General features: G+C 45.3%; 1 protein-coding gene across 1 annotated transcript in view; it reads left to right on the top strand.

The window, feature by feature from the left end:
* Positions 1-4,714: 4,714 nt before the first annotated feature.
* LOC138800937 (putative methyltransferase DDB_G0268948) overlaps positions 4,715-7,102 on the top strand; it is a 46,574-nt gene continuing 44,186 nt past the window's right edge. The window contains exons 1-2 of the mRNA XM_069983194.1: positions 4,715-5,063; positions 7,028-7,064. The gene's annotated coding sequence lies outside the window, so the exon portion shown is untranslated. The remainder of the gene's footprint in view (positions 5,064-7,027; positions 7,065-7,102) is intronic.

The following is a 7,102-nucleotide window of genomic DNA, read 5'->3' as shown; positions in this document are numbered from 1 at the left end:
TGGTCAGGTCTGGTATAGCGGTGTTATCCAGTCACAGTATGGAAGTACTGGTCAGGTCTGGTATGACAGTGTTATCCAGTCACAGTATGGCGGTATTGGTCAGGTCTGGTATGACAGTGTTCTCTAATCACAGTATGGCGCATTGGTCAGGTCTGGTATGGCGGTGTTATCCAGTCACAGTTTGGCGGTATTGGTCAGGTCTAGTATGGCGGTGTTATCCAGTCACAGTTTGGCGGTATTGGTCAGGTCTGGTATGGCGGTATTGGTCAGGTCTGATATGGTGGTGTTAAATGTGACCTCTGGAGCTATAACCTACCAATCTATCATGATGCTAATTAGTGAGTGAAGATGGGGCGTCCTCAGGTATAGTGCTTAGGGCAGCAGCAGCTGGTAATATGGCCCTGTATACATGTACTGTATAGATGGAGTAGGGGGTCCTGTATACAGTACATATACTGTATAGATGGAGTAGGGGGCCCTGTGTACATGTACTGTATAGATGGAGGAGGGGGCCCTGTATACATGTACTGTATAGATGGAGTAGGGGGTCCTGTATACATGTACTGTATAGATGGAGTAGGGGGCCTACCAGTTATCTCTGTGGATGTTGTGAGGCAGCTGCCCTAGCAACCACAGCTCCCTGTGAAAATGAAAGTAGTAATCCTATTAATTGCCAAGGCTCCCAACTGCCTTTTCCTCTGGACAGAGCTGCAGCTAATTATGTCATTCATCTCTATGGGATGATCTTTCGCATCCCCCTCTTCTCCTGTACATCTGGCAAGGATGGGACCTTCGCTCTAACCTTCCTGGGCACCCAATGTATCTGTGTGTCAAATTGGGGGTCAAACGGTTCAGGCGTTTGGAAGTCTATATGGGACAGACGAACAGACAGACAGACAGACTTTCATTTTTATGATATAGATATGCCAGAAGGCTATAAGATGAATACTGGATAGGTAAAAGCATTCCCAAGTTATTAATGAATAAATTGACATAGGTGATATTCATAAAATTTGCCTCGGTCCTTAAGGCCATTTTAGGCCAGGTCCTTAAAGGGTTAAGTTTATGTCATCGTTTAATCTATTTAGGGGTAGTTAACCCCTAGACGACCCTGGACGTAGGGTTACGTCATGGAAGTCTGTCCCCAGACGACCCATGACGTAACCTTACGTCCTGGGTGTTTCTCCGGCTATGAAGCATGCTCCGGAGCGGAGCGCGCTTCATAGCAGGTGGGGGCCGGCTGCAAACAGCAGCCGGGACCTCACCGGTAATGACACGCTGCAGCGATCGCGCTGCCGCGTGTTATTAACCCCTTAGACGCCGCGATCGCGGCGCGACCGCGGCGTTTAAGTGTAAGTGACAGGGGGAGTCCCCTGTCACTTACCGATCGGGACCCCCGCAGTGTGACTGCGGGGGTCCCGATCGTTGAAACGGACTACTGGAGGTCTCTTACCTGCCTCCGTGCGGTCCAATCGGCGATCTGCTACACTGAGCCTGCACAGGCAGGCTCAATGAGCAGATCGCCGATAACACTGATCAATGCTATGTCTATGGCATAGCAATGATCAGTGTATAAATCAAAGTACTGTATGTAAAAGTCCCCCAAAGGGACTTCAAAAGTGTAAAAAAAAAAAAGTTCAAAACACTATTACACTACCTCAAAACCCCTCCCCAATAAAAGTCTAAATCACCCCCCTTTCCCATTATATAAATAAAACATATAAAAATAAATAAATAGATAAACATATAATATACCGTAGCGTGCGTAATTGTCCGATCTATTAAAATATAACAAGCGTCATTGTGATCGGTAAACGGCGTACACGAAAAGAGGGGAAAAAGTGCGCAGATTACCGATTTTATGTTACATTATATATTAAAAAAAAATCAATAAAAAGTGATCAAAACGTCCGATCTTCACAAATATGGTATTAATAAAAACTAGAGATCATGGCGGAAAAAATGACACCTCATACAGCCCCGTAGGTGAAAAAATAAAACCGTTATAAGCGTCACAATAGGCCCATTTTATTAATATTTAATTGCCAAAAAAAAGGATTTCATTAAAAAAATACATATATAACATTAGAGAATCTGTGTAACCTGCATATGGTTGTGTTCGGACTGACCTATAGAATAATAGTGTCATGTCGCTGTTACCATATAGTGCATTACGTAGACACAGGAACCCCCCAAACGTTACCATATTGCATTCTTTTTTTACGATTTCACCTATTTATATCTTCATAAATAATATATTTGGAATTCCATCATACATGTTATGGTAAAATGAATGACGCCATTACAAAGTTCAACTATTCCTGTAACAAACAAGCACTTACATGGCTTGTAGATAGAAAACTGAGAGTGCTAGAGCTCTTAGAAGGGGAGGAGGGAAAAACGGAAACACTAAGATCAAAATTTGCGTGGTCCACTGGGTCATTTTGGGCCTGGTTCTCAAAGGGTTAATAAAAATATTTTATTTAAGAATAATAATTAGACATGTCAATCCATAGGAAGGGAAATCAGGGCATTGGTGGCCCCAGGCCTGCTTTCAGTGCACCAGACTTTGGGTGCGCCAATCAGGGATTGATACTATCTTTGTTTTTCATGTCTGATGATAGATCTAAGAAATCTGTTCATGTTTTTTTTTTTTTTAATCCATTCCTAGCTTTGGCTCCAAAAACATCAAAGTGGCATACTGTATATGTGTGACCTAAGTGTGGCCATGCTGTGGCTGAAAGCCATGCAAGCATGTGGCAAAGTTTCAAATTATTAATGGCCATGCCACTTTGCAGGGAAATAGTAGTTTCATAACTGGCCATAAGGCCAACTGGTATTTAAACCTTTTAGACACCTGTCATCCCTTCATACGGCTATATCTAATATTGTCCACCACTGAGCTTTCACCTAATCACTGGTTATTACTTAAAAAAAAAAAAAAAGGAAGCTCGCTAACGTTTTCAAGTTTTGCTGGAAAAAAAATCCCAAAATTGCACTCTCCCATATCATTGACGATTGCTAAAATATAATTTCATGGTGGAGTTTTTATATTATAGAGCAGCTTGGTTGTTAGTTTGACATACATGGGTCATTTAGGTAATTTTTTTTTTTTTAACACATGGGGAGAGATTTATGAAAGGGTGTAAAATTTAGACTGGTGCAAACTACCCACAGCAACCAATCACAGCTCCTCTTTAGGCACTGCTGAAAAGAAAGCTAAGCTGTGATTGGTTGCTGTGGGTAGTTTGCACCAGTCTAAATTTTACACCCTTTGATAAATCTCCCCCATGGAGTTTCCTGTGGCATAGCCATATGTGTGATGGCACCATAATATGGATCTGTAAATGCGTAAAGCTGTATGGTAAGCATGCACCAGCGTGGTGTCCTACCACGGGTTTTTCTGCTTAGAACAACCCTCACAAAAGCCTGGTGCCTCAAGAGCAAAGTGGTGATGAAGTATTGTATAAGTTTGCCACTAGAAGTCAGTAGTATGTATGTTCATGTATACATGTTGCCCAGCTGCAGTCATGTAAGGGCTACTGCATTGTATAATTCTGTACACCAATGACAGTTTCTTCTCACACTCTCTTCTCTACAACTCATAAGAGCTGTTGCTTACACCCTGTAGGAAGTTGTCACATGGGGAGAGGAAGTGTAGACCCATACTTAGTTCTTTTCTGTTTCTCTGAGGAGCAAGACACATAGATCAGGCATCCCTGCTGAGCTTAGCGAGGAGCCTGGCTCTGCCAGGTCCATGTCCAGGACAGACCAGCTGTAGTGGAAACTTATGGAGAAGACAGAGACTTTCATTTCTAATGCAACAATTCTACCTACAGTGCAGTGCTAAACACCTACAGAGAGGACAAGTCAGGAATCAGCCCAACCCACACTGTGAAAATCTCAACACAGTGCAGGATAGTATCCTAAAGAAGAGGAATTGATCCGGATAGAGCAAAGCAGCTAAGAGCCTACATACTCTATCTTGTAATGCAGGTGACACCGAGACACCCTCGGACACTTTGCTCAACTCTAGTAACTAGGACTGTGGCTTGTGTCACCCTGATAGAACGGGTACCTCAAAACTGCAGGGCAAAAGTTGATATAGCGACAAAGGTCGAAACACGGGCACAAGTATTCTTCTTTCAAGTACTCTTCTTCTTCTAAAGTTTCAGCAGAGCACAGTATTACATTGGGTTGGGACTCTCATGACCTACTCCTCTCCGCTTCTCTGAACTCTCTATTCTTCTCAGCACGCAACCAAGTCTGCACTGCTACACTACTCTACTCTATACCTCAACAGCTCTCAGTACAGATCTAGTGAAGTTAAGTTTGTATCAGTCAAGTATTATTCATCTGTATTCTAGAAGATTTATCAGTAAAAAGAATGAGTTTATTTATTCTATTGGGACTCAGTGATCATTGCACCAGCAGCTACATAAAAGCGACACCATCCTTGGGTAATTTCCTCTTTCTGTGGGTGGCGGTATCGACAGTCCGGGTGGGTTATAACTCCACTCGGGACCACCGTGTTAAGCGTCCAAGGGACCCATCACAACCCAGCAGGTCACCTACTATTGGGAAAAAGTATAGCCAGCCACACATTAAAAGCAGGTGTGCCTTCATACCTGTGTGCTGAGGTAGCACTGGCGTCATGACAACCTTCTACCTGGCTGAGCTATACTTCACTGACCAACCACCACAGTAGTGGAGTCACACAGTATCATCTAGCAAGTGACCGGTCACAGATGCCCAGCGCAGCCACTCATCACACCTGATGCTTCCTTTATTGACTATGTGGCTTAAAAAATCTATGAATTTTAGCATTGGTTTTGCAACAGCTCAGTAGTGTTAAGCAAACTACAGAAAAGTTTGTGCGTTTTGCACATGGGCCAAAGCTCTGCATTCAACTCCTGGCGTCTGGAAAAATTAGATGCTACCTTAGGGCTGCCAGGAAAACATGGCTAGAACCTAAGTTTGAGCAACACTACAGCTCAGTACGAACTCCCTCTCAGAGCGATCAGCATACTACTTATCAGTGGAAATTTCATGCAGTGGGGCTCAGGGCCGATTCTAGCTTTTCTGCTGCCTGAGGCGAAAATTAAAATGGCGCCCCTCCCCCGATACTAGAGTCAATTGTGTAGGAACTATTCTCACGTATTCTCACGTCGATACCTCAGCTATTAGTAATCTTATTATTTTCTCATTATGTATTATGATGTTCTGCAGAATCTCATCATACACCTCGGCTGCTTCATATCCTCATCATACACCTCGGCTGCTTCATATCCTCATCATACACCTCAGCTGCTGCAGAACCTCATCATACACCTCAGCTGCTGCAGAACCTCATCATACACCTCAGCTACTGCAGAACCTCATAATACACCTCAGCTGCTGCAGAATCTCATCATACACCTCAGCTGCTGCAGAACATCATAACACACCTCAGCTGCTGCAGAACCTCATACTACACCTCAGCTGCTGCAGAACATCATACTGCACCTCAGCTGCTGCAGAACATCATACTGCACCTCAGATGCTGCAGAATCTCATCATACACCTCAGCTGCTGCAGAACCTCATCATACACCTCAGCTGCTGCAGAACCTCATCATACACCTCAGCTACTGCAGAACCTCATAATACACCTCAGCTGCTGCAGAATCTCATCATACACCTCAGCTGCTGCAGAACATCATAACACACCTCAGCTGCTGCAGAACCTCATACTACACCTCAGCTGCTGCAGAACATCATACTGCACCTCAGCTGCTGCAGAACATCATACTGCACCTCAGATGCTGCAGAATCTCATCATACACCTCAGCTGCTGCAGAACCTCATCCTACACCTCAGCTGCTGCAGAACCTCATCCTACACCTCAGCTGCTGCAGAACCTCAAACACCTCTTACTTTATAAAGAACCAGTCATGTAATTATTGTACTACAAGTTCCAGCATATAGAGGGGCTGAGGATCCAGACAAGCTGTGCGCTTCATTACTAACTAGTGTGCACAGCATGGCAGCTCCACACTATTTAGCAGTATAGTGTGGTATATAGCAGCACATGTGTATATGTACACTGTAGTATATTGGTGGAGGGGGTAGTATATAGTAGCAAATGTATATATGTACACTGAGGCATAGTGGTGCAGGTGGTATATAGAAGCACAGGTGGATATATGGGTACACTGGGGCATAGTGGTGGTATATAGCAGCACATGTGGATGTATATGTATACTGGGGCCCCCAGGGTACATATATATCCACATGTGCTGCTATTTACCATCTGCACCACTATGCCTCAGACTAGGGTATACAGTGGGGTATAGTAGGGGGGGGGGAGGGGGCTGGAGTCCAGCACAGGAGGAGCACACACTGACAGGATACCACAGGGCTCTGCTACTGTTATCAGCATACAGCCTCTACATCACCCAGATAGGCATTAAGCTGTCACAAGGACGCATGATGTGCTTTCCAGTGTGCACACACTCCAATCTTCACACTCCACTGCCTGGACGGGCTCTGACTGGGCTCATACACGGAGCACAACACAGCTGTAATCCCTGAGCTACAGATCTGGCTCTGGCTTACACATGGCTCCCTTCTTGGCTCTGATACCTGACCCCCACCCTCCAGATGACCCCCCATCCCCCACTACAATCAATCACCACCCTCAGCCTCCCCCCTGCCCTGTTATTATACTCACTGGGGAAGAGGAGGAGGGATCAGCATGTGGAGCCGCTGTGGCCGGCTGTGCAGGCTCTTCCAATCCTCAGGAAGACTGCCGGGTGACGTCACACATCACAGAGACGTAGCCCGGCAGTTCCTGGGGAGGGCGGCAGGGGGCGGCCCGGCACCCAGCACTGATAGGGGCCGGGGCTGCTGTTATTTTAGTGAAGATAAACTTCACTAAAATGACAGCGGCAGAGAAGATTCTGCCGCCCCCTGCAGGATCACAGGAGCTGCCGCCTGAGGCAGAAGCCTCAGTCTGCCTCATGGCAGAAACGGGCCTGGTGGGGCTCCTGTTAATCATTCATTTATCACCCATCCTGTAGACAGGTAATAAATGTCCATTGTGGCACAACTGCATTGAATGT

The sequence above is a fragment of the Dendropsophus ebraccatus genome, chromosome 9 (genome assembly GCF_027789765.1).
Source record: "Dendropsophus ebraccatus isolate aDenEbr1 chromosome 9, aDenEbr1.pat, whole genome shotgun sequence".
Lineage (NCBI taxonomy): Eukaryota > Metazoa > Chordata > Amphibia > Anura > Hylidae > Dendropsophus > Dendropsophus ebraccatus.
The sequence above is the reverse complement of the archived record's forward strand: the minus strand, read 5'-3'. Positions and strand labels throughout refer to the sequence as shown.